This window comes from Solenopsis invicta, chromosome 16 (assembly GCF_016802725.1).
Source record: "Solenopsis invicta isolate M01_SB chromosome 16, UNIL_Sinv_3.0, whole genome shotgun sequence".
Taxonomy (NCBI): Eukaryota; Metazoa; Arthropoda; class Insecta; order Hymenoptera; family Formicidae; genus Solenopsis; species Solenopsis invicta.
In genome coordinates this window covers 2,022,164-2,047,416 of record NC_052679.1, presented here as the reverse complement: position 1 = coordinate 2,047,416, position 25,253 = coordinate 2,022,164, and the positions used below count along the sequence as shown (strand labels likewise).

The 25,253-nt window shown below is 38.4% G+C and overlaps 1 protein-coding gene across 2 annotated transcripts in view; it reads left to right on the top strand.

Annotated features, from left to right (window-relative positions):
- Positions 1-25,253, top strand: part of LOC105202340 (zinc finger protein 608) — a 244,967-nt gene that overhangs the window by 22,720 nt on the left and 196,994 nt on the right. The window contains exons 1-2 of one of the 2 annotated variants that reach the window (XM_011170814.3): positions 9,660-10,868; positions 11,525-11,568. The gene's annotated coding sequence lies outside the window, so the exon portion shown is untranslated. Of the gene's footprint in view, positions 1-9,659; positions 10,869-11,524; positions 11,569-25,253 lie in introns of those variants that run through there. The other variant, XM_039458908.1, reaches the window with a different exon arrangement.

Here is a 25,253-nt window from a genome sequence, read left to right as displayed (position 1 = left end):
TCGGAGACCAAGCGAAGCTTGTACGGAGTAGAAAATTTGTCACCGACCGTGAAGTCGGCCGTGAAAATAAAGGGACTCTCTTTTTCTTCCGTGCGCTCTCCTTCTCCCTCTCATTTTCTTTATTCTTCCTTGCTTTACCGTCTGTACAGCTTTCGGATAATAAACCGGACCGGATAATGAACAGCAGACCCTCTTATTTCGGCTCTCGCCTTTCTTCGACACTCTTCTCCGTATACCGGTCAAGATAGTTCCCCCTTTAATCCTTTCTTTCCAAATAAGCTTTTCTCAAGTGGATGATTCTTTCCTTTTGGTGGAATAATTCTCGACAACTCGATGCACAATTAGAAGCAGTATCAGAAAAATGATAAAATTACACTCTACTGAAAAATGTATTCCATAATTTTTCCTTTCTTTCCTATTTTTAATTATAAAACTATTTGTAAATTTAAACGATTTTAATTCGAGTTAATAACAATCAGCTCGAACTAGGTTAGTTTAAATTCACGATTTTATGATAAAAAAAAGGAAAACGAGAAAAATTGGGTAACAAATCTGATCTCTTTTGATATATTTTTAAATAATGTTTCCTGAAAAGGAAAGAGAGAGAGAGAAGAGAATATCTATTCATCTATTTTTTCAACGTGTAAAAATACAACACGGAAATGCCAGAATTAATTGCGTTTATTTGAAGATACGCCGGGCTTTATTATCACAAATTGAAAATCGTTTTCCCAGCCATTATATAGTCTGAATTTAAAATAATACGTGCCTGTGCGTGGATGTGAGTGTGTGTGTGTGTGTGCGTGTGTTTCACCGGATGATGACACGATTGAGCGTGAGAAAGGAATTCGATAATTCACACGACTCAACCGCCGCGCGCGCGCGGCGACGTAATTATTATTCGCCGACACCTACGCGCGTAGAATGACACGGATTTCTAAGCGAATATCGATGGCCTCGTCCACTCGTCGATTCGCTTAAACGCCGGCGCAAGTCTATAATCACGGTGTAATCACGTAAACCCGAACCCACCGGTTATCGCCTGGCGCTAATTCCCGTGCACCGGAACGCTAATGATATTCTATCAAACCGAGATATCGTTTCAAGTAATTAACGTAAACGAGCTAGCGCTTCCTAAGGATAAGAACACGATACTCTCTGAATTATACACGAGTATACGAGCAGCAAATTGCGCCATATCCGACTCGGGCTTTTCATTTTTCAAATCGGCGACGTTCGTATCTCCATAAACGTGTCCGGCTCGATGATGATATGAAGCAAATTCAAAGATATAGTCCGTAATTAGCAAACGGACTGTAAAGGTGCAACGTCCTGGAGATGCGATACGATATCCTAAATTAGCGCGAGCTAAGCATTACAAATTAAATGCTACAATTTTCACGGATCATTAACGTTTAATTGGTCAAAAGGAGATAAAAAGTTTTTCACAAATCTCTTCAATCTGCGATGAAATCAGACTTGAAATCGGACGAGTCAGTGAACTTGCTCGATGAAAGCGAACGTTATATCCTTTCAATTAAAAGGCGGTAACATAATCCTTCTTTTTTCCATCATTATACACCTTTTACACCCTTATCCCTTTACGATTCGATTTGGCGGTTTATTATTTTTGCATTCGCAGAGAAACCCTTCATGAGCCTCATTCGGGCTCGCCGCGAGCACCGAATCGCGGACGGGGTAGCCGCCACGCACACGTTTTATCATCGAGATTTCAATAGGTAGTTAGAGACAGGTAAAATGACGAGCACGACACCGAGTTATTTAAAGCGGGCAGGGCAGAGTGGCGCGAGGGAAGGGCTTATGCACAATGGTGAGCGGAGCGGAGCGGAGCGAGTACTGGCCGTGTTTTGCTTGTGCGCTTGTATACGCGCTGGCTTCTCTCTTTTTTCCTTGCCTCCGGTCCTCCGCAAGAGCAAGTGTGTGCGGTCGTCCTTTATCCCGCTCTCTCTTTATCCAACCCGATATCTACGCGTATTATCTTTCTCTCTTTCTCCTTCCTTTTCTCCTCTCTATCTCTTTTCCACTTTGTTTCGTTTCCGTTCCTCGTACGCTCTTCTTTCTCTTCGTCCTATTTGCTTCGCTTCTCTCTCTCTCTCTCTACACGCACGACCTGTTCGTTGACTCAGAAACATCGTAAATTATTTTACATACACTAGCTAACCGTGAAGAAGTTGATGCGCCGTAGCTTTATCTAACAAAGAGTGTTGAAATAGAACTAACACACATCGAAGCTTGCACACTGGAGAAGAAAGCACGTTTATTTGAAAATCAGCATTTCTTTCCAAAAATACTCGATATCTACGTCAGCCACTTCGAATTGTGACGTCGAGGAAATCTCGAACACATCTCTCTTTTGCGGCTCTTACGCTCATAAATAATTCTCCCTTCGGATTCGAAATAGTAGCATTGCACATTCAGAGAGTTACTTCGTCAAAAAAATATTTGTGTGATTTAGAGAAATTTGTGCATTTCTATACGGTTACGGAAAAGTTTCTTTGATTTGGAGAAATGTTTTGCTTGTCCCTTTTATTAGAATTAAAGAAATAGTTTGATCATGCAACGCAAATCTTTTTTTAAATGGAAGAAATATATTTTTAAGACCAGAACAACTGAATTATTTCTTACATTTATTATTATTTCTGTCAGTACTTTCGTTGAATTAAATAATTATTTGTTTAAATTAAATAAATTATTTGAACAAATTATTTACCTTTATAAAAAGGTTAATAATATTATTTCTTGAAATCACATAAGTTTTTATTTTCCTTAAAGATGTTTTTACTTCAACTTAAAAAGACCAATTTAAAGAAACAATTGCATCAATGTAAACATATCTTTTCTTTTGATGCATATTCTTAATAAAAGAATTTAGTAATTTTTTGCAGTAATCAATGATTGTGTATACGGTTTAACAGATAGTAAAAAAAATTAAGTTTCTTAATCTTAATTTTGAGAAAATTTATCTCGGTTTGTACAGCTGTCAGTAACGCGATAATGGAGTATTAATCGTGCTTAAAGATTAAAAGTGACCGATTGGTGCACGTGAAAATCGCGCGGAATCGATGGACTGACGTCCTTACGCAAGTAACTCCGCGAAGTGACGAGACATGAAATTCAATTAGCGCGCGAGCGGTGCTGCACCGCATGCCCCCGCTTAGCGCGAGAAGAAAGGGTAATTAGTCTACTTACTGATGGGCCAAATGATTGGCAGGAGAAATCACGTTACGTTCTAAGTGAATTAGTACGATTTCGGCCGCTTTGAGAGTGTGTAACAGGTGTATTTAACACGATACGCGCCGTGTATCGCGTCACGAATCCTCGAGCGGCAAATTCCTCCGAGTCGCCGTAGGTTGTTGCAAAAATTGTTCAACCCGTTTGTAAAGAGGATCGTAAAGAATGGCGGAAGGCACCGCGCGTTTTTCTCCGGCAATAAACGCGACTCCTTATTGCGAAAATTCCTGTCGTTGTTACCCGAGGGGCTTTTCTGAAAATACACTGGCAAGCTTGTGATATTGTAGCGCCAGGCACGAAATTTATTCAGTACAAAACGCCACGTGTAAGGTGCGCTCCGTTTTTGTTTTCCCACTCGACTTTTTCTCCCAAAAACTATTCGAAAGCTAAAACCAAAGAATCTCGAACGTATTGTGAATATATGTAATTGTTAGGTCAGCTGTTAGATGACATTTTTTTATGTAGAAAAAAGGAGAGTAAGATGACAATATTAAAATTTGTTGATTTTTCCTGATTTCTGTGATAATGTAAAAGTAACAATATATTTTTTTTTAGACTCACCAAAACCTTTTTAACATCAGTAAAAATTAGCAGCTGTTAAATAAACTTGAATTTTTTAAAATTTAGATTTTTTTAGGACATGTCAATTTCATTATCTTGCCTCCGTGCGAGTAAGACGACTTTTAATAATGGGTAAGGTGATCAACAATTAAGTAAAGTTAAAAATATGTACTCATATAAATAAAAAAAATGTATAATACTCTTATACTATTTTGATTATTACAATGTAGTTAAAGAAAAATGTAAATAGAACGAAAAATATTTGTGTAATCAGCAAAAATAAAATAATTAAAATTGTGATATGCATGACAATATATATTGCAATTAAAATTGCGTTATGTGTGTGTGTGTGTGTGTGTGTGTGTGTGTGTGTGCGCGCGCGTGTGTGCGTGTGTGTATGTGAGTGTGTGAGAGTGAGAGAGAGTGTGAGTGTGTGTGTGTGTGTGTGAGTGTGTGAGTATATGTGTGTGGGTGTGTGTGTGTGTGTGTGAGTGTGAGTGAGTGAGTGAGTGAGTGAGTGAGTGAGTGAGTGAGTGAGTGAGTGTGTGTGTGTGTGTGTGTGTGTGTATGTGTGTGTGTGTATCAGAATGCTGTTAAGATCGAAAAAATTAATGCATTATTTTGCCCATGCATAATGTTCGTCATCTTACTCACAGAGTGTTTATTTATATATTTATTAAATATAAATGTTGCAATATGAAAATTAAAATAAATGATTTGTTGTATGCGTTTTTAGCCAATATTGTGATTTTATAAAGAATGAAAATATTGACTATAATTATGTCATTCCTTATGAAGATCAAAAAATTATGTATAGGTGCTTTCAAAATACATTTCTATTATATTTATCCACTCTTGTGAATAGATCAAACTACCACAGATTTTTTTATCATCTAAAGTCTCTAATGAATTAAGTACTAGTTTGTCATTTGTTATTAATTTTATAAAAAATTAATAATTTGTCATCTTACTACACACTTTTTCCTACAGTTCTTATATACAGCTCGAAAAGAATAATTTTGCTGAAATACAGACATATAATGTAATTATATTGAACTTAAAAAAATTGTTGATTAACTTGGTTGCTAGAATGTTTGCGAACTATTTGCAAAAACATTATTATGCTTGAACATCCTACATAATTATTTCAATGGCATAAAATTATTTTATATGAACTGTATCTAGCTAAATATTTATATCTTGCAGTAAAATTATTCTTTCCATGTAGAATTAGACATTGCATTTAATTTTGCCGTCTACATTACCGTAGAAGATATAAAATTGCGTGCCTCTAAAGTTATTAAAAGAATTATCTAGATTATCTAAAATTATAATATTCATCCCACTTACGGGGTATCTTCAGCTTATCGATTCTTTTTTTTTATGGTGTTTGTTGGCTCATCGATGGTTTTGAAAAAAATTGTGCGGTTAGAATGGACCACCCTGTATATCTGAGGCTACCTGAGCGGCAATTTCGCACGATTCGTTACGCTACAGGCCGCAGAAAGAACAACTCGCTCCAAGGTAAACAGGATAATCGAGTTTTTCGGTCGTGATTTAAAGAACTGGAATTGATTATCGCGAGATATTGCGGTCCTCGTTGGCCCTCGACCGTACGCGCCGTTGATGGCCTTCGCGACATGCCATTGGCGCGGTTTACACAGAACGACGCGAATGGAAATCTACGTCAATACCTTTTAAAACAATAAAAAAAAAAAAAAAAACGAATGCGTAATGGTAAAAGCAAACATTTACTCGAGTACATATCTTACAATCTAGAAAACTATAGAACTTTGCAAGTGTCTTGTTTTGTTTCGAAGATACTCTAATTTGAAACTGTATCATCCTTTTTATAATTCTAAGAAAATTATTCTGATTATAATTCTCTTTTTTTTTTAGAAAATATCTAATGTATCATACAAAAATTTTCTGATTAGAATGTCAATAGAAAAGATATTTAATAAAATATTTTAATTTGAATTATTAGAAAGAAGCTCAATAAAGAGCAAAATTGTCTAAGATGTAAATATTAAAAATATAACTAAATTTTAATATTTACACATTATAAAATATAAAAATATTGATACAGTTTTTGCTTACTTGCCCTTCTTCAGCATTCAAAATATCTAATCTTAAGGCGAATAATTAAAATAATTAAAATAAATTACTAATTAATAAAACGAAAGTTAGACCAAACGCTTTTCATTATATCGAACAAATTTTAAAAACTATTTATTGACCATGGTCAAGTCATTTGCGGAAATGCTTTGTTAACTCATAATTCAAATAATTCTGTGTACACTTTGATGGATTACATCTTTATTAGTGGTAAAAAATTAGTGGTTAAAAACTATTTATTGACCATGGTCAAGTCATTTGCGGAAATGCTTTGTTAACTCATAATTGAAATAATTCTGTGTACACTTTGATGGATTACATCTTTATTAGTGGTAAAAAATTGAAATCTAGAATGTAGTCTAATTAATTAAACAAATATTTTAATGTCATACTTTTCACTATATATTATCATATTTATTGCATAAAAAATATTCTTATTTCTCTCACACCAAATGCATCGCTAGTTTCAAAACTTGTCTGCTAAAATGTCACATTTGATTAACGTGGCGCTCGTAACATTTTCCCGACGACATTTGTGACTGTTTTCATAAATATATTTCACAATTTCACGGTACATGAGTTCTAATAACTCCGCACGGACACTCGGTATTCTGTTCCGTTTGTTTGCGGAACGGAGCCGCTTCTCGGTTCCATAACGAACATAATCTCGTCGTTAATCAAGTCGTTTCCGTTGACGCTATGGGCTGCGGGTAGCCGGTGGCCGTGCAAATAAACGTATCGATGGCGGCGTAAACAGAATGGAAGGCGTCACGGTGGAAGCACTTTGTTGCGGCACAACAGATTTTCCCTGCCTTTCTTCTTTTTGTTTCCGACCACTTCGCGCCACTCGCTCGCTGCCGGCACCGTCCAGTTAAGCCACAGAGAAGAGACAGCTATAGACAAATACAGTGGACTCGCCTGCGACTTGCTCGCAAGGAAATCCGCTTAACTTCGGCAACAGTAAAGAGTTACAGAGTCAATTATTCATAACTTCCATCAACCACTATTCGCTATAATTAGTCTAGTCCCCGAAAGAATAAACAAGAATGTACCGCTAGTTCCGTGTGAAAATCACGCATTTCTTTCTTTTTGCGTATTCCTCATAGTCGCTTTTTGTCGCTGGAAAAACCAACGCTTTTTGTCCGCTCCAAGATCGAAGTGTAAGAATTGTGCAATGAAAGCCGTGTAAATAGCGTCGTATTACCGCGCTTGTAATTACATGTTTTTCTTGTTATGTAAGACCGTGAGAGAGATACAAACTAGAAACTCGAGTTAGACACGAGGGATCCTAACAGACGCACGCAGAAGGAGGTAAAGAAGGAGAGCGACAAAGAGAGATCGAAGCGAGGGATACACTGTCATGCCCAACTACGTAGCTGCTCCTTCAACCTCTGTTAAACCCGACACCGTGGTATCTCCCTTTCTATAGGTGTAGCTAGCCATCTGTCAGTCGACTAATCTATTATCTGGTGATTTTTCAACGCCCTACTTCCCTCGTTCGTTCGAGCGAATCCCAAAAAATTGCCTGAAGGAAAACGCCCGAGAGGAAAGAATTCAAGGATTACGGTGGACAAGTGTCCTGACGGATTCGCGTCAAACGTCGAAACTAATTTAATTGAAGATGCATCACATCTGTTTCACCTTTGTCATTTTTGTGAAGTAAAACTATACCCGCGTTTCGTCACTGACACCTACTTAATTTTTATAGTAATTATAATTTTACATTATGGTTAACTCAACTTATCAAAATCTTCCTCTATAAAAGATGAAAACTACGAGGATCTATTATGTAAAATGTATAAATTATGGCTATGAAATTTATTAATTTATAATTATAATTCAAAATTTGTTATATCCAAAAATCAAGGAGAGAGAATTGCTGAATGCCTACTGGTCTACATCATACGTCAATATTTTATTTGTTTTATTTAATACAAGCAATATTCAGCGGCAAAAATATGAAATAAATGGAAATGAGTAATGTAAATAAAAATTTTAAATTATATCTCGTTTTTATTATACTTTATAAAATAAGTGGTACTTAAAAAAATCAGATACACTGATGTTAATTTTTGATCAATTTATGTAGTTGATAATGTAATTACGCAATTTTATACGGAATTTTTATATTTACATAAAGGAAAGTTACTGTAGAATATTTTACATTTGTTACAGGTACATATTTGCAATTATCATACAGATTAAATCGATATTTTTATAAACTTATCAAGTTTTCTAATTTGTGCCACCATTAATTTTATTACAATAAATGATATTAAAGTAACAATGATAATAGTAAAACTAATATGATTAATAATAGTTGACCACATTTTAAAATTAAAGAAATTTTATAACTCACCGGACCGATGCGCAGCAGCGGCGGAGTTGTAACACAGCTACATTAATCTGTAAAGCATATAAATCCAAATTATAATAGCGTCCAAGATAGTAAACATTCCGAATAGTATTCGCGTATTCTTTTATTATTTGCAGGATTTTTTTATTAAAACTAACTTAAATAAAAGGTTAAATTTAAAAAAGCATTACTTATATTAACTTAAGGAAAGTCGTAATTTTTTAATGATAAAAACCCATTAAAGGCCAGATCAACAAAGATAAAAAAAAAATAACAATTAGAAATAGGCCCGGAGCATAAAAATACATTGAAATGAATCATAATGTAATTTAATTTATAAATCATGTACTCGTTTACCTCGTGGTTGCTCCGCCGTTCCTAGGTCCTCCTCCTCGTCTCTTGCTTCTTTTCTATGGCATTCACTCACCAAAACACTACTACTTATAACCAGCAACAATCATCTCGACGATCATGGTATCCTGGATGGCACTTCGCGGTAGACGACGAATCTCGAGTGCAGGAGTATGCGCGATCATCTTTACACCGCGTCGCGACGCGTAACATAACCTACTACCGGTTGATCGCAACCGTTGTTACACCCAACACACACATTCCGAACGGTTATTGCGTCCGCGTTTTCACGTACTGATAAACATACGAATTGAATCTGAAAATAAATAACGGTGGATCGAAAAATGCGATCGATCGACTGCCGACGGAGCACCGACGCCGTCGCTCGCGCGACGAGTTTCGGTCCGACGGGATCTCATGAAATTCGCGATCTAACAAGTTGCCGGTGCATTTGTGAGAACGGCAGTAATCATCTGATATCAACATCGCACCGCATCTTGCACGACGTCTCCGAGGTTAACCGTGTGCAACAAGCAATTTATTAGCAGTGCGGACATCTTTACGCGACTAGCGCGACTCCCTAGTAAAGTAAGTAGACGTCTAGTTACTAGCGGATCGCCGTTAGTCGCGTGTAGGTGCCTGCCCTGCTCGCTAATAAACTGCGTGTTGCACACGGTTAATCTCGGAGGCGTCGTGCAAGATGCTGTGATCTTTACATCAAGTGATTATTACCGTTCTCACAAGTGCATCGGTAACTTGTTAGATCGTGAGTTTCGTGAGACCCCGTGCGACCAAAGTTCGTCGTGCGAGCGACGGCATCGGTGCTCCGTCGGCAGCCGGTTGATCGCATTTTTTGATCCGCCGTTGTTTGTTTTCGGTCTCAATCCATACGATTATCAGCGTACGCGAGAACGCGGATATAATAATCGTCCGGAGACGTGTGTGCGTTGTGTGTTAGCAACGACTCCAGCTACGGAATTAAAGGTTATGCGATGCCTTTATTTACCTCGCGCGCCGCGGCGAGGGCGGGGTGAGTGTCGCATGAAGGTGTCCGCGCGTCCCTATCGTTCGAGAATGTTCGAGAATTATTTACTGTCATTCATCGGCCAACGTCATTGTCGTCGGGTGACGCGGCTTGTAGCTCGCGGATAGCGTTTGCTGTTTCGCGTTAATTTCTCGTCGCGACATAATGAACTGTGCACCGTGCACATCGGAAGTGTCGAGCAAGTACAAGGTGCCGCGCGATTCATATAAAAATTGATTACCGCCGTATGTACCCTCACAACTTGTTAGATCGCGAATTTCGTGTGACTCCGATTGACTGAAGTTCGCCGCATAAGCGACCGCGGCGTCAGTGATCCGTCGTCCATCGGCCGTCGGCCGTCGCATCGTTCAGGCTGATTTCGCGACTGTCGAAAAAGTTGTGGCTACGCACAATCCGCATATTCCGCCGTTATTGTTTCGTCCTGTCGCGTGCCAGTGATATCGCGATGTCGTGCGAAGTGCCTGGTGATCGTCGCGTTGCGGTAATTAGTCTAGGCGTTAGCGGTCGGCGAGGTTATGGTGCAACCTCAAGACGTCGCGTTCCGTCGGGCGGATGCCTCTCGATTTTGCGAGATTGCGAATGTGTGTCAAAAGAGTTAAATTTCTATGCGCAATCCACCCATTCCGCCATTATTATTTCGTCCTGTTGCATGCCAGTGATATCACGGTGTTGTGCAAAGTGTCGAGTGATCGTCGCGTTGCGGTAATTAGTCTACGCGCGAGCAGTCGACGAGGTTATGGTGCAACTTCAGGACATCGCGATCCGACGGGCGGACGCCTCTCGTCTTAGCTCGTAAGGATCGTTGCAATAATTGAAGAATCAATAAATTATCTGCAATAAGTGATCTTTGAAATGTTTCGGTCACTCCGAAGCTTCCGTCGTTCGTCGGCTGTCGTTCAGGCCGATTTCGTGGCTGCCGAAAGAGTCGTGGCTATGCACAATCCGCACATTTTCCGCCGTTATTGTTTCGTCCCGTCGCGTGCCAGTGATATCGGTGTCGTGCGGAGTATCCGGTGATCGTTGCGTTGCGGTAATTAGTGTACACGCGAATGTTAACCTTATTCTCACGACTGATCAGTGTTTTGGTGAGTGCCATGAATGTGTAACGGCGGAGGAACGAGAGAAGTGGAGAGGAGAGGAGGAAGCGGCCAAGGTGGTATCAGGTGACGGCGGAACAACTCTTGGGTGAGATATTTAAGACTTGTTTTATTTGATGTTTCCTACGTATCTGAGTTTATTATTCATTTTTTGCTTATCACCACGGGAAATCTAAACTCTACGTCATCGTGACAGGATTGGAGTAATCCAAACAGCACATATAAAATATAAAAATTTATAAAGTATAATATTTATAATGACTTGAATATTTTATAAATATTTCAGAAACATTTTTGTGATTTTAGAACAGTTCATAAAGATTTATCATAAATATCGTATGAAAATATTTATAAAATATGTGTGCATAAAATATTACGAATATTTATCTTTTTAACCGTAAATGTAAAATGTATAGTCTATATTTTAATAACATTTTTGGTAAAGATTTTATGATTTTTTTCCTTTATGTAAAATATTTAGAAAATATTTATGTAATATATAAAATGTAAATATGGATAAATAATTTATTAGAAATATTGTGTACTGTGTCTGGCCAGAAAAATTAATTTATTAACTTTTTTCCTAAGTTAAAAAATCACGAAAGAAATCATAAAAGAAAACAGTTACAAGAAAAAATATATAAAAAATATTTCTTTGTATTATATCATAAATTTAATTAGAAATAATATATTAAATCTATTTGATAATTTATATTATAATTTGGATTTATGTGCACTTTACAGATTAATGTTGCTGTGTTACAACTCCGTTACTGCGCATCGGTCCGGTGAGTTATAAAATTTCTTTAATTTTAAAATGGAATATCTTTGGACTTCATTCCCTAATTAGCACTTAATTTTAAAATATTTTGTCCAAGTGATAGGACGCCTGCACGAGCACACTGACATAAGCCTTCTATTCTCGTGAAATAAGTATTAGTTAATAATCCCTTATATTTTCAATTATTAATATTCCGATACTTTAATTTATAAATTTGATACTTTTAAAGTGATATGATTTAAAGGTGAAAAAATTCTACATATCATTTAAACGATTGTTTTTTATCTTGCCCTTTTTACAATATGTTGCAAAAACGTTTACAATAAAATAATTGTTATTGATAAACGGTTAAACGTTGCAATAAGAAGTATCCGAAACATCAAGCTACAATTTTTAACATTTATTTGTGTACACATCAGTGTACCAAATGGAAAATATAGTAAAAAATAACTTTTATTTGCTTATATATTTCTTTAAAAGCTAAAGCATTGAGATAAGTAATAAATTTGAGGCATAATGTTTCCCGTAATTTTCATGCATGAACAAGCTTGACGTTTATGCACATTCGTATACGCTGATTCGTCAGTACCAGTATACACAGCTTTATTTGTCCACCGAAGCTGGTGTTCAGACGCAGATATAGCCGCGCAAGATATGCGTTATCTATTTCATTAGGTGTGTCCATATGTGCAAGCCGGTATCAATCACCGCACATATCCACGAGCAACGTGATGAGCAAGGACGGCCTTGTTCATCCTCGTGCATTCGCACGCATACCGAGCCGCGTGTATAGGTATGCTTGTATCCGGTTAAAGCGAAAGCAATCTCTCCGCTATCTACCGGATCCCGGGATAGACGGATGATCTCAGGTAACGACTACCAACTAACCAGCTGGACGGCTCGTGTGGCGCATGATATACGCTTGCTAATACCACGCTGATTAAACCCGGGCGCGACAAAATAGCGAGCAAATATTGCATTGTGTTGTAGAAATTCACGGTTGAAAAATTTCTGTTTCTATTTAAACTTTTATTTTATTTTATTCTCTCTTTAATGGGGTATCGTCTTAATAAAGACAATAAATCTAATATAAATGATAGATGTATTTCTTAAGATATTTAAAAGATTAAGACGATCTCTTTTATTGGAAACGGAATAGTTTAATTTAATGTTACAAATGCAAATCACATCATGTTCTCGATATAGCTTATTGTAAGACGGAACAAGCTAATAGGCTCAATGGATTATCAACGCGAAAACCTAATTACACTTGTAACAACCGCATAGAAAGGAAAGAAGGGTGAAACTGTTCTTCCGTTGCCATGTGTAAAGAGAGATATAGGAAGAGAGAGAGAGAGAGAGAGAGAGAGAGAGAGAGAGAGAGTAAGAAGTTTAGAAAAGGGTTGAACGGGGTGGCGAAGGGATCACGTGCCAGAGAAACGTTAAACACATTTTGAACGTTTGTATAGAGCAATTAGTATTTATAACAAGGGTAGACAGAGAGCGGCCACGGTCGGTTCGAGGTCCGGAGTGAGGGGATCACTCCTTGCACCGAGTGAAACGTGTCCTGATCAGCAGAGGGATGTAAGGATGAACAAAGAGGAAGCAGAAACGACAAGGATAAGGGAATTCGGTAGTTGGTATAGGTGTATGTGTGTGCTAGGAAGGGCGAGAGCAGTGCGAAAGGTGGAGAAAGGACAGAGGGTTGGTGAGACCACATGCCGTGAACACCCCCCAGCGGCATCGAAACGTGACGGGATTGTCGAGTGAGACCTTTGCGTCGAGTCCGGTATCCCGGTTTCTTCTTGCCCTTTTGCTCATTTCTTCCTGTAATTCTTGAATTTACGTGCAAAAAAGTCGCGAAATTTCGCACCCCGGCCAAATATCGCATGTAAATACTCAACTCGTATCGTTTCGTTTGCAAGTGCACGTTTAACAAAAAGAAAGAGAACGTCATAACAGTAGCGATTCGTGATCAAAAGAATTATCGACAAGTTTCTTTTCCGTATCGTAAGAAGGTACACTGATAAAAAAGATTGCTTGAGTAAAATAAATATGTTATCAGAAATATATCTCTCTCAAATAATTTATTTACATCAAACAAATGATTATTATTTTTGTGTAGTAAATGTTACTTGTTTTAAGTAAATATTACTAGCTTGATACGAAATTATTTGAACAGTGCTAATAAAAAATTTAAAAGAGCCAATTATTTTCTCTTAGTACACAATTTTCATTTGATAGAAAAATAAACATGGAACGAAATCTCTGTTATATGTTTCCTCAAAAATGTGTTTTCATATAAGATACGATATTTTTCATTTATCACAATAATATGGTGTCAAAAAGTCTAACTTAAAATTAACTTATAAATTATCTTTTCATTGAAATTTGATTCTTAAAGTCTCGATTTTTCTTAGCTCTTTAATCATACAATTTTCAAAAAAATTTGTGTATGTGATTCTGGAATTAAAAAAAAAATAATTTTTCTCTGACTATAGAGTGTCGAGCATAAAATATTCATAAGAGTACACTGAGAGAAAAAAATATTTTAAAACAAAAACATTTTATTTAACACAAAAAAATTATTTACTTGGTTGATCCTATAAATACACATCTTATTTATTTGTAGTCAAATTAAAAATTTCTTAATTGAAATATTTATGTAAATAAGATGAAGAAATAATTTGTAATCAAATAATTTTTTTTGCAGTTCTAAAAAAATATTTATTGTTACATTATTTATATATTCAAAATAATTATATTTTTTAATTCTGAGAAACCAATTTAGTTAAGTTTAATAATATTATTAGCTTATTTGTAAAATTATACACACATTTAAATGTAAAAAATATAAAAATGTAAAGTTATATACGTAAGGTACTATGCTTATTTACTTCAAAGTAAATATTTTTTACTTAAACAGAACAAACAGATGTTTGCATCAAAATATATGATTTTAAGAAAATGTATTTTTTTATTGAAAAAATTTGTTCTCTCAGTGTAACAAAATGATTTGGATGCGCATGTATAAACGGATTGACGTATATTTTATGACACATATTTGCGAAGTATGTCGTCCATCGTACATATTCTCTATTTGTTTCTGTACATTTCCGTTTGACATATATATGCTCACTCGTCGACGTCACGAAGTCGAGCAAGCAAGCGTACCATAGCGCTAAGCACGCGTATTGTTTCAAACGTAAAACCGATGTTCCGCTACGGTCACGGTCGGCATTACCGCGCCTATAATTAATCAAAATTACTCTGTCAGCGATTGGGACGCAAACAGCAATTCGGTCATTAGCCGTAGCGCTGTTAATTGCGACGGGCGTTAATTAGAAACTCCGACGTGCTATTCTCTGTTCGAATACATTGCAGTATACAGAATTACGTTGCGTGCTATACCGGCCTACGAAACGTACCGATTGTCGTGTTCGCGTAAATGTTAATCTTCGCGCGACCGAATCAAACCGGACCGGCGCGGCCTATCGACTGGGCGAGCGGATTCTCTTTGCACGTTTCTTCCGCGGATGTCTATGGTGGTGAAACGCGAAGCGCTTTCAAGTTAGAAACTGTTGCCGGAGTTTTCCGACGAGCGCCAGTCAACTCAAATCGCTCTCCTTGCAATTGCAATCACGAGTAACTTAGTTGCAACTCACTTGATTGTTCGCGAGACGAAGTGAGTGAAGACGAGATGTCTCTGCTCAATTCGCTCAATTTGCTATTAGAGGAATTAGAAGATTTTTCGAACAATGTGAATTTTGATTCTCTTTTTCGAGGGGATACCTCATTACTCTAAAATCAGAATACTATCCGTATGATATAATGCATGCGGATTCATCATCACATTGGAACATTATTTTGAAATGTAATATGTATCATGTAATTCTGATGTAAAATCAACCTGTCATGAAATTCTATATATCATAAATTTAATTAAATTTCTATTATATAATATATTATTATATTAATCCTTATATTAATCTCGTATTAATTATTTTACTATGTACATTAATATCGATTATCCTTTACGAACTCGTTCAATTTTTTTTTTGTATCTTTCAAGTTTTTGCATAGACACAACAAAGTTAGAGAGGACGGACTTATAAGAGACGAAGTGAAACGTTCAGTTACAAATTACACTTAATTGATTCTCAATATCGCATACGCACTTATAAGTACCATCAACTACCCTCGCTCTTGACTCTTCACATTTCTCCCCCTCGCAGTCGTCGGTGCCAGCTCGCAACGTTCGAGCAAGATCCTGACAATAATTATTACCGTCAAATAACAGACTGCATTCACCTGTCTCGACCAGGTGAGTTAACGAAACAAAGAAGGGAAAAACGGAGGCGAGAGAGAGAGATGGGCGAGAGAGGAGAGGGGGAGGCAGAGGGAGAGAGTGAATGAGAGACAGCCGCGGTAATATGGCCGCCCGTAATTGGCTACATTGTTCCTATGAATTGATATGTCATTAATATTGATTGGCTGCGAGCCGCGGAGCTTGCGTCGATGCGCGGTCGAGTTAAGGGGGGCCGAGGGGGAGCAGATTTCCAGCGGCGAGACAGGACTCCAGTACGAGAGCGGGTGAGCGGGATGGAGTCGACTGGACCAGGAGGAAAGAGGGAGGGGGGGGGTATGCGCGCGAGAGAGAAAGAGCCGATGTGTCCCGTGAGAGCGAGGAGGGACGGCTGGACGCGACTGGGCCGTGATACATGCGTTATCCCGCGGATGCACAATGCGAGCGAGCCGGGTAATGCGATTCGTTCGTCACTAGTTTTCGGTTGGCGCCTCTTTTGATCGCCCGCCTCGCTCTATCGAATGAACAATATTGCTACTTTGTTTCACCCTCAAAGAGTTAAATGTGATCGCGGTGATATGAATGATAGCTCCCACGCAATTCGATATTCCTGCGCGATGATTCTACCTTCGCGACGACAGCGGCGAGAAAAGACGAGAAACTATTCTAACGTGCATTGCCAGAAGATACCAAACTTGTAAGAAGAAAGAAACACGAAGGCGGCTCATGTTTCTTTCTATTATATATATACATGGCAATCCGCGATTGAGATAAATTCGTGCAATTTCAGAGAATTTATTTGAAATAAATATTTTACGTCAGAAGAGATAATGAAGAAAAAACAAAATAACAATATGTTTGCATTGTATAATTAGGTGGTATCTGTAACTGGCTTTACTCTTGATAACTTTTTTCTTGAAAAATCTTTAAGAGGTTTCCGAAGCGCGTTGAAAAACTCGCAGAAACGTTTCACCGAAAAATCCGATTCTTCTCTCAATAAATAACAACTCAGTTCCAAAGGGATTAAAGAAAACGTGCTTACTTTACCTTCGCTTCACAACGGAGAGAGCGGCGGTTTAAAGTACCATTCTGGGTGCTCCGATTGCGCGACGACACGCTCCTTCACCGATGCAGGCAGCATCGCTTTCTCATCGATCTTCGTTGCCGCGTTCAGCGAATATACAGACGCATCGGCTGAAATCTTGTACATCGTAACGTATTATGTACGCGCGATGCGGCCGGGGAATTTATTGCTCCTTTCGGTGGCGAGGGGCAAGGAATGGCTCTCTTTCCTCCACCCGGTCGCTTGCACGCATTTATTCGGAATACAAGGTTGCCTCTTCAAACATCGAATCTCAACGCTCCTTCAGATAGATATTTCACAGAGCTGTCCTTTAGGTAGGTAAAGTCAGCAAGAGTCAGGAGACACGCTGACGGTATGGGGGAGGGGTGAGTGGGAACATAAAGCAGAAACCCTCCTGATGCTAGATACATACACCGAGAGAAACATGGATAGAAAGACGAGAAAAGAAGACTTAGTTGAGCGTGAGAGAGAGAGAGAGAGAGAGAGAGAGAGAGAGAGAGAGAGAGTGAAGAACAAGCATAAGGATTCCCGCAAGAGCCAGCAAGAAATAGATGACACATGATAGACAAAGAAAGAACCAAAGTGTAAGATGAAGTGAGAATGAAGGAGAAACAGAGATAGAGATTCCCTCTAGCAAGAGTCATATTAAAGATGAGAGGAAGTACGATCTGCAAGAGGAAGTAAGCAAAAGAGAAGAAGAGGAAGACTAGAAAGAGACGAGTAAAAATGAAAGACAAAGAGGCAAACGAGGCACAAGAGGAAATGAGAGCGAGGACCTAGCTGGAGTTAGATGAACAGCAAAAGAAAAGGATAGAAACTAACTACAACAGAGAATGAATGTGTGAGAGAGAGAGAGAGAGAGAGAGAGAGGAGGGGGGATGAAGGAGAGAAGCAATAGATGAGACGCCTAGTCGGAACTAGCAAGAGACAGATTGAAAAACAAGGAGAGAAAAAGAGAGCGAGAGAGAGAAGGGCGTAGATACTAAAGCAGATTGTACAAGTTAGCACGAGACAGGGAAGAGATGTAGGACAAGGAGAAAGCGAGATGTAAAGAGAGTGAAAGAAAAAGGATCGACGAGACTATCAGCGGAAAATAGCAAGAGACAGATGAGAGAAGTGAGAGACAAGGAAGAAAACAGGTTATAAGAAGGAGAGAACGAAAGCGATAGGAAGGATGAGAGATGGAAGGTAAGGTAGAGAAGACTCTCGGAGCAGTACGAGCTAATACGAGACGTACGAAAGACGAGAAAACGGGACAGACGCAAGTTACAAGAGGGAACAGGAAACCGAGCAAAGAGTAAACCCTGAAGAGGAGTCGAATGGTGGATGCAGCGGTGCGAAGAGGACGGAAAGCGGAGAGACCCAGACAAACCAGAGGAGATAGAGAGGCGATATGGTGAGATGAAGAGGAAGAGAGAAGGTAACACGTTCGTACTCAATTGGCGTGAGCGAGAAGGATTTTCTCGAGGAGCACGACGAGGACGCGGATGAAAGGGGGAGGCCCTGTAATTTTTCAGCAGTGTGGCGCTCAGAATTTTAATGGCCATCGAGGGTGCGGGAAGAGTGGAGCGGGAAGGACGGGGACGGGTCTAAGAGGCGGAATATGCGAGCGAGAGAGTGAGATAATGCGAACGGTGAATGAGGACCAGACCGTGAAAGAAATAAACCCGCATATAAACATGAGCCCTGAAGAATCCCCTTACCTCCTCTCTTTCCCCCCCCCTCTCTCTCTCTTTCTTCCTTTCTCCTTTCCTCTTTTTCCTCTCTTCTTCCACCGGAATCCTTTATTATTGATACGACCGGCTACTCTCTCGCAGAGAGAGCCCTGTACATACCTTACGTTTACTTGCTGCCATCGTCTTTGTCCCTTTACTTCTTCCTCAGTGTTTCTTCCTAAAGATGCTTTAATAACGAAATAATATTCTTAATTCTGATTACTTCAGTGAAATTGACTGTTTCGGCGAAAACTGTAAAAACGATGTTAAAAAATAATTGCAAAAACCTTGTTTGAAGAGAGAAAAATAGAAAAAAGAGTTCAAAAAGTAAGCTAAAATGCGACTGATGATATAACATGTATAAAAGCTGAAATATCAATAGCATACATTTTTTAGTTATTCTTTTTTTTGGTGGGGAAAAAATATGTATGTTTAAATCATTAATTTGTATTATGCTCGTGTTCAACAAGGAAGAAAAATAAAAATCGATAGTTTGAATTATTGTTTTCTGCTGTTTACCAAAACATAAAAACACATTAAACAAGTTAGTACTTTAATATTATTTTATATTATATTAATGAATGTAAGAAACGGAGAGAAAAATACTTATATGTTATTTACGCTTCGATAACGTAGAATACGTATATTTTTCACAGGCAAAAACTAAACTTTAAATATTTTAGTGAGTTTTACTACGTTATAACGAACGATTTTACACGGAATATGGCATTGCCTTATTAAAGACTTTCATTCTTTTCTTCCTGTTCTTTCTCCTGCTCAGGCTGACTCCCCTTCTGTCTCTCGCTAGGCGGATTAGCTCGCCCCGATAGCTGGGGACCCTGCTTGGAGGATTAATTGATTTACATTCGTTAATGCGCCTGGGGTCGAGTATTGTCGATATAATACCGGAATATCGGAGTATTCACGCGTCGACTTTCCTTCTTAAACGAAATGCCCTATAATTTAGCCATCTGCCGTTTCAACATCGAATATTTCCAGGTATTTTTTATTCAGAATATTGCTCAATATATTGTTTGCTGTATACTCGCTTGCACCAGACCGTCCAAAGATTTCTTTTCTAGCGAGAAATGAAAAAAAAAGTTCATTTTACAGAATTTAATGCGTTCGAAATATAAGTTTGCATTTTAATAATAAAAACTCCTTGACGTGATTAACTCAATAAGAAGTTATTGAAGTTATTTGGATTTTTTCTCAACGAAAATTTAATGGGAGATCATAATTCATCGCGTGTCTTTAACTTTTGACGTAAAATATCATGGTGATTAAGCTTTGAAATTAAAATCCTATGGAAGTACAATCTGTTTGAATTTAATTAAGAACAAAGTTTTATCAGCCGGTTTTACAGATCTAAAGCTTCTTCAATTGCTTAAAACTAGATATCCTTTTATAACTCGAAAATGATGATTATCTCTATACATTTTCAGAGATAAAGTTAATTGGCTTTAGAGCAATCGAGAAATTCATAAATAAATGTACAATACGACGAATACAAGCATTCTATACATAAATTTACTTCCGTACAGTAATTTTATGGCCTCCGACCGTAAATACTAATCTTGCGACAAACAGCGATATTTTAAGCTATAGTTGCTTTCTCTTCGGCACCGTGTAACAATGTCCGTACCTTCTTTTGGTATCGATGTCGAAGCTAAGCATCCATACTTCGCCTCGACGTGGCGTAGCCTTGCGTTTAGCGCGGAAAGCGGAAGGTGAATAAATACGTTAATCGCGCTCGTTGAGAGCAAGTAGCCGGCTGACATGCCCTACACCCCGGCGACACTCGGGAGTTATAGCGACGATAAATCATGTCCTTATCGTACTGCCATTAAGGCGTTTTATATGCAACGTGCCAGGCGGTAGGGCGCGGCGGAGGGAAGGTCTGAACTCTGTCGTTAATACACTTTCGTTCGTGTGCGCTAAGGCGTAATGAAATATTCCGCCGCAGATAACAGTTTACTTTGGCACGTCACGAGAATGATTATACAAGGTGTCCTGGATTTGCTCTGTTTCCTTTCATCGACAGATTGTTGGAATATTTCTCAATAAAAGCATCGTGGTGTTACAAGTTAAGTTTCTTCGTTAAATAATAAAATCTCATTATGCGACATTTCTTCGTTAAAATAAATTGATAGGAATTAGGCTTGGAATAATTTAATCAGAAACAATGTCAATACGAGCCGACGCTGGATGTTCGTGTGTATATAATTACTTTATTATTACAATCTTCAACTTCTACGAACTGCCGAATAATTTGTCGGTCTTTGAACACAATCCATTACATAAAGCCGAAATCTGATGTGGTGTAACACGTTAAACGAGTGATTTAATAGTTTATGCTAACAAACCTCTATAAGACTCCCATCCTTTTCCCAATCGCAGAAAAAACTGTGAAGAATTTATTGTGAAAAATGAGGTTTGAATCCCAGCTGAGATGTTATTTTTCACAATAAATTCTTTACAGTTCTTTCTGGGATTGGGAAAAGGGTCTTATAATAAAAATATTATATACACACGAACATCCAGTGTCCTGGCATTATTTCGTTATATTTCTGATTTAACTCTTTCGTTAAACAAATCACATTAATTATTACAAATTTTATTTCTAATTGGCATTACTGAATTTTTATTTAACATTTCATCACGAAGATATTTACGTTTGTACAAAAATATTTAATCGTAATGTATTTTGTTGTTCGCTGAGAAAATTCGCTTAGAGTCGATACAGGATTGACGAAACGACACGCCGTATAAAAAAAAAAGAGAAGTTGCATACTTTGTCAAAGTCTTTCGTTACATGTTATCTATCATGCGGAATCTGTAACGAAATCCAGACTACTTTTAATTATAGTCGTCGACGTCGGATACGACGACGGGGAGGAATATCGAACACCGCTAAATCGAGCCGCTAAATCTTCCGCGGCGCGAGCATCTGCAAGAGCACATCGGGGTATTCCGCGCGCTCTATTCCGTCCGCGAGAGGATCGACAAGGCCACGCCCATCCGGATATCGATTCGTTGACAGCGTCGGTTTTCGCTCGCCGGTACCACCGGGTACGCCGAATCCGGAGCAGGATTTACGGAGAAATCAGAATCCTCGCCGGGACTATCGCCCGCGAAACATTACGGGACTATATTCGCGAACGACGTTAGATTGCCTCATGTTTATTGTGTGCATCAGAAGCCGTTGCAGAGTTTCTCGAGAATCGCCAGACTCTCGACTTTAAAAATAAACAATTGAAAGCAATAATAGTCCATGTATGACAATGTTGGAAATTATTATTTAAAAGAAATTTTCTAAAATTGTACTCTGAGAAAAAGATACTCGAAAATTTATTGATGAAACATATTTATTTTGTTGAAATAAATCTCTATTTAAATACAGCGGAATAAAAATGTTATTCCTGACAAATAAATCAATTAATAAGAAGAATGAGTTATATTTCACTGAAATGAGATATATTTCACAGAAATATAAATTTCATTCACAATTCATTTTTTTTTATAACTCATAAATCTTGAAGAAAATATCAGAAACAACATTTAAATACCAATATTTCGTTTTTAAGGATTGATAAATGTTAATTTTCTCAGCTTGAGAAACACTTGTAGTAAACACATGAAAGAAAGATTAACAAGTATATATAAATGTTTTTAATGTTATAAAATTAATAATTTATTTGGTAACTTTAGGTGGAACGTTTCGACTATCCTTGGTCAGTTTTATATTAGTTCACAGTACCTTGATGAATATGATTATTTGAAAGAAAAATTAAAATTCATTAAATTAAAAAAAACAGAAAGAATAGTAATAACAAGTTACATCCAAGGTTAAATATAAATTATATTAAGTATTTCAAAATCAATAATCAAGCTGCATTGTTTGAAGTCTTTTATAGTGAAGAAAAGTCCAGAAATAAATTGTTTCAATAATTTCTTTTTCTTCAAAATTAAAAATTGTAACTTTTTATGTCATATGATATTACACACGTATTATAAACATGTATTTAAATCATTTAAGTATCGTCATTGTGTACATGAAAAATGTAAAAAACGCTGAAGGTTTTTTATCGCGTTAATTCAAAATTAATATTTAGCGTTTAAATTTGTTTTTCTTATTCTACAACATTTTCAGAGGGCTGAGAAATGCCACAACACTCGTGAGGTTTTCGATCGCAATTGCTTCGAAAATATATAAAACAAAGAAAGGTAAAAAAGAGCGACGGCGTTCGTACACACATACGCACATTTAAAGCTAAACCACGTGATTTCACGTGGCAATATTGAATATTCCTAAAATGATTCATCGCGTAAATACAGAATTTTGGAATATTTAACGAGCGGATGCATGTCGTTCGGAGCTGGCTTTAGACAAACATTTAGCGCTGAATGCGCGATGTAAATCAGCGGGAGCCAATGTTTACGCGGACGATTAATAGTCAATTCAAATTACACGTTGCCCAACGTGCCGTCAACTTCACGCCAATTCTACCTTGTAATCCTGCATTCGCATTACACGTCGATACGTTGTTTAATCCTGTTGAAAATGTTTCGTGGTGCGTAATCGGAGATTCAACGATTTTACGCTACCAAACTTTCCTCTTTGTAGAAGCGCGAAAAGAGCGCCGTTACAAAGGTACTAGATGTTACATTAAGTAACATCGTACTCTCGCAAACTGTCTCGCTTCTTGAAATGTAGGAAATTCTAGCTATGTATCCCACCGTTCTCCCTAATTTGTTTATCTGCCTTACCCGTGAGCTTTTGCAAATTGCTATTGTAATCTGTGACGAATAAATTCGTAAGCTCGTTACCCGGCGCAAAAACTGTCGTGATATACGCGTATCTCTGTGTACGCACCTCGTTGCCTCGTTGCCTCGTTGCCTCTGAAACGAAATTTTCCTCACCAGGTGCAAAAAGAGATACGGAGGGGGTTAAAAGTCTCGCGGTGCGCCGTTATGACGGATCACGTTGTATAAGCTTCAGGGCGGATAAGTGCAGGGTAGAGAGAAGGTGGAAGCGTTCGAGGGTGAATGAGTGTAGGCGGGAGTGGTTAGGGGAGCGAGGAACCGGCGAGGGGATGACGGAATGAGGAAGAGACGAAGAGAGCGCGAGAGAGAAAGGAGCGAGAAGAGGGCAAGGATGGAGCTTGTTTCATTGAGGGGTGTTTCATATCGACCGCTACTCGGCTCCGCCTATCGCGAACACGAGCTCTCTGCTCTCTCTCTCTCTCTCTCTCTCTCTCTCCCCCTTCGTTTTCTCGCCTACTTCAACCCTCGCGATCTCTCTTTCATCCCGTGTTTCCTTCCAAACCTCGCTGAATGCAAACAACGGACGCGAGGCCACCCGCTAACCTCCACTTGATAACAACAATTACAACCGGTGACTCTCGCGAAACAACCTCGGGCCCCATCTCCACCACCCTTTTTCCCCCCTCGTCCACTTCGGTGGTCGCTCCCAAAGCGGACACACGGTATTGCTTTCCGTACGATCGGATCTCGCTCCTCTCTGTGGCGATGATATTCCGCGCGGCGTTTCTCGTTAACGAAATACTTCGCTTTCCATTGTGCAACGGGAAGTCACGGCGGCGTCTATTTCCGGCTGGATTTTAACGATGAAAAATTCGAGTTACGTGTTTTGTTCTCTGTATTTTCTTTCTATTGCGACTCTGATAACTTGGAAAAAAGGGGGACGATGTAAATGCACATTGCAAAAATTGCATTGTGCGTGATTACACGTTTTTATATCTCGCTTCTTCTTTGTAACAGCGACGACTATTCACTACGTACCTATACTATCTTTCTATCTTCGCATCTCCGCTCATCAATTTATCCCGCAATCATACAACTCGATCTCGTTCGGTTAGCTCCTCGATGTAACCAGCTAGAGCTTTACGTTGTTGCTTCGTCCATTAATTTCGCATCGTGGCATTTGATTGCAGGAAAACGCAATGCGACGGTTATGATACATGGCGCAATACGTGCGGCATTGCATTTGCGAATTTCATTCGACACGATTACTCGTTCGAACCGCGTTTCCCCACGATCCCCCGCATCGCCCTGATTCCATAGAGAAAGAGAGAGAGAGAGAGAACCAACTAATCATTATTCCAAACGGATAATGCAAACGCGCTATTTAATTAAAAACATATTTGTGTTCGCCCGATCGTCATTATTACGTGCTGACGTGTATCGCGCGATATCGAGCCCCGTTGTTACGCAAAATCCGCAGCTGATTGCACTAATCAGACGTGATTGCGCGTGGGGGGAGGATGAGTTTACACGCGTGCTGTACGAACGAGTTTTCAATCTCGCCGTACGTCTCCGCGCCCCGTAACTTGCGTAATCGAGCGCTCGTTAATTACACGGACGCCCGCGCAGTTATTCGTGACATGTATCCCACACGCACGTGGAGAATAACGAATAAAACAACGAAAGATTAACAATTGCTATAACCTGCTTTATGTAACGTAATATTTGTTTTGGCTAATATATCAATTCGCCCGACGAAATTTATTCGATAAAGCAGACATTTTACAATGCATCGTGATTCATTAATCCGAAAATATCAG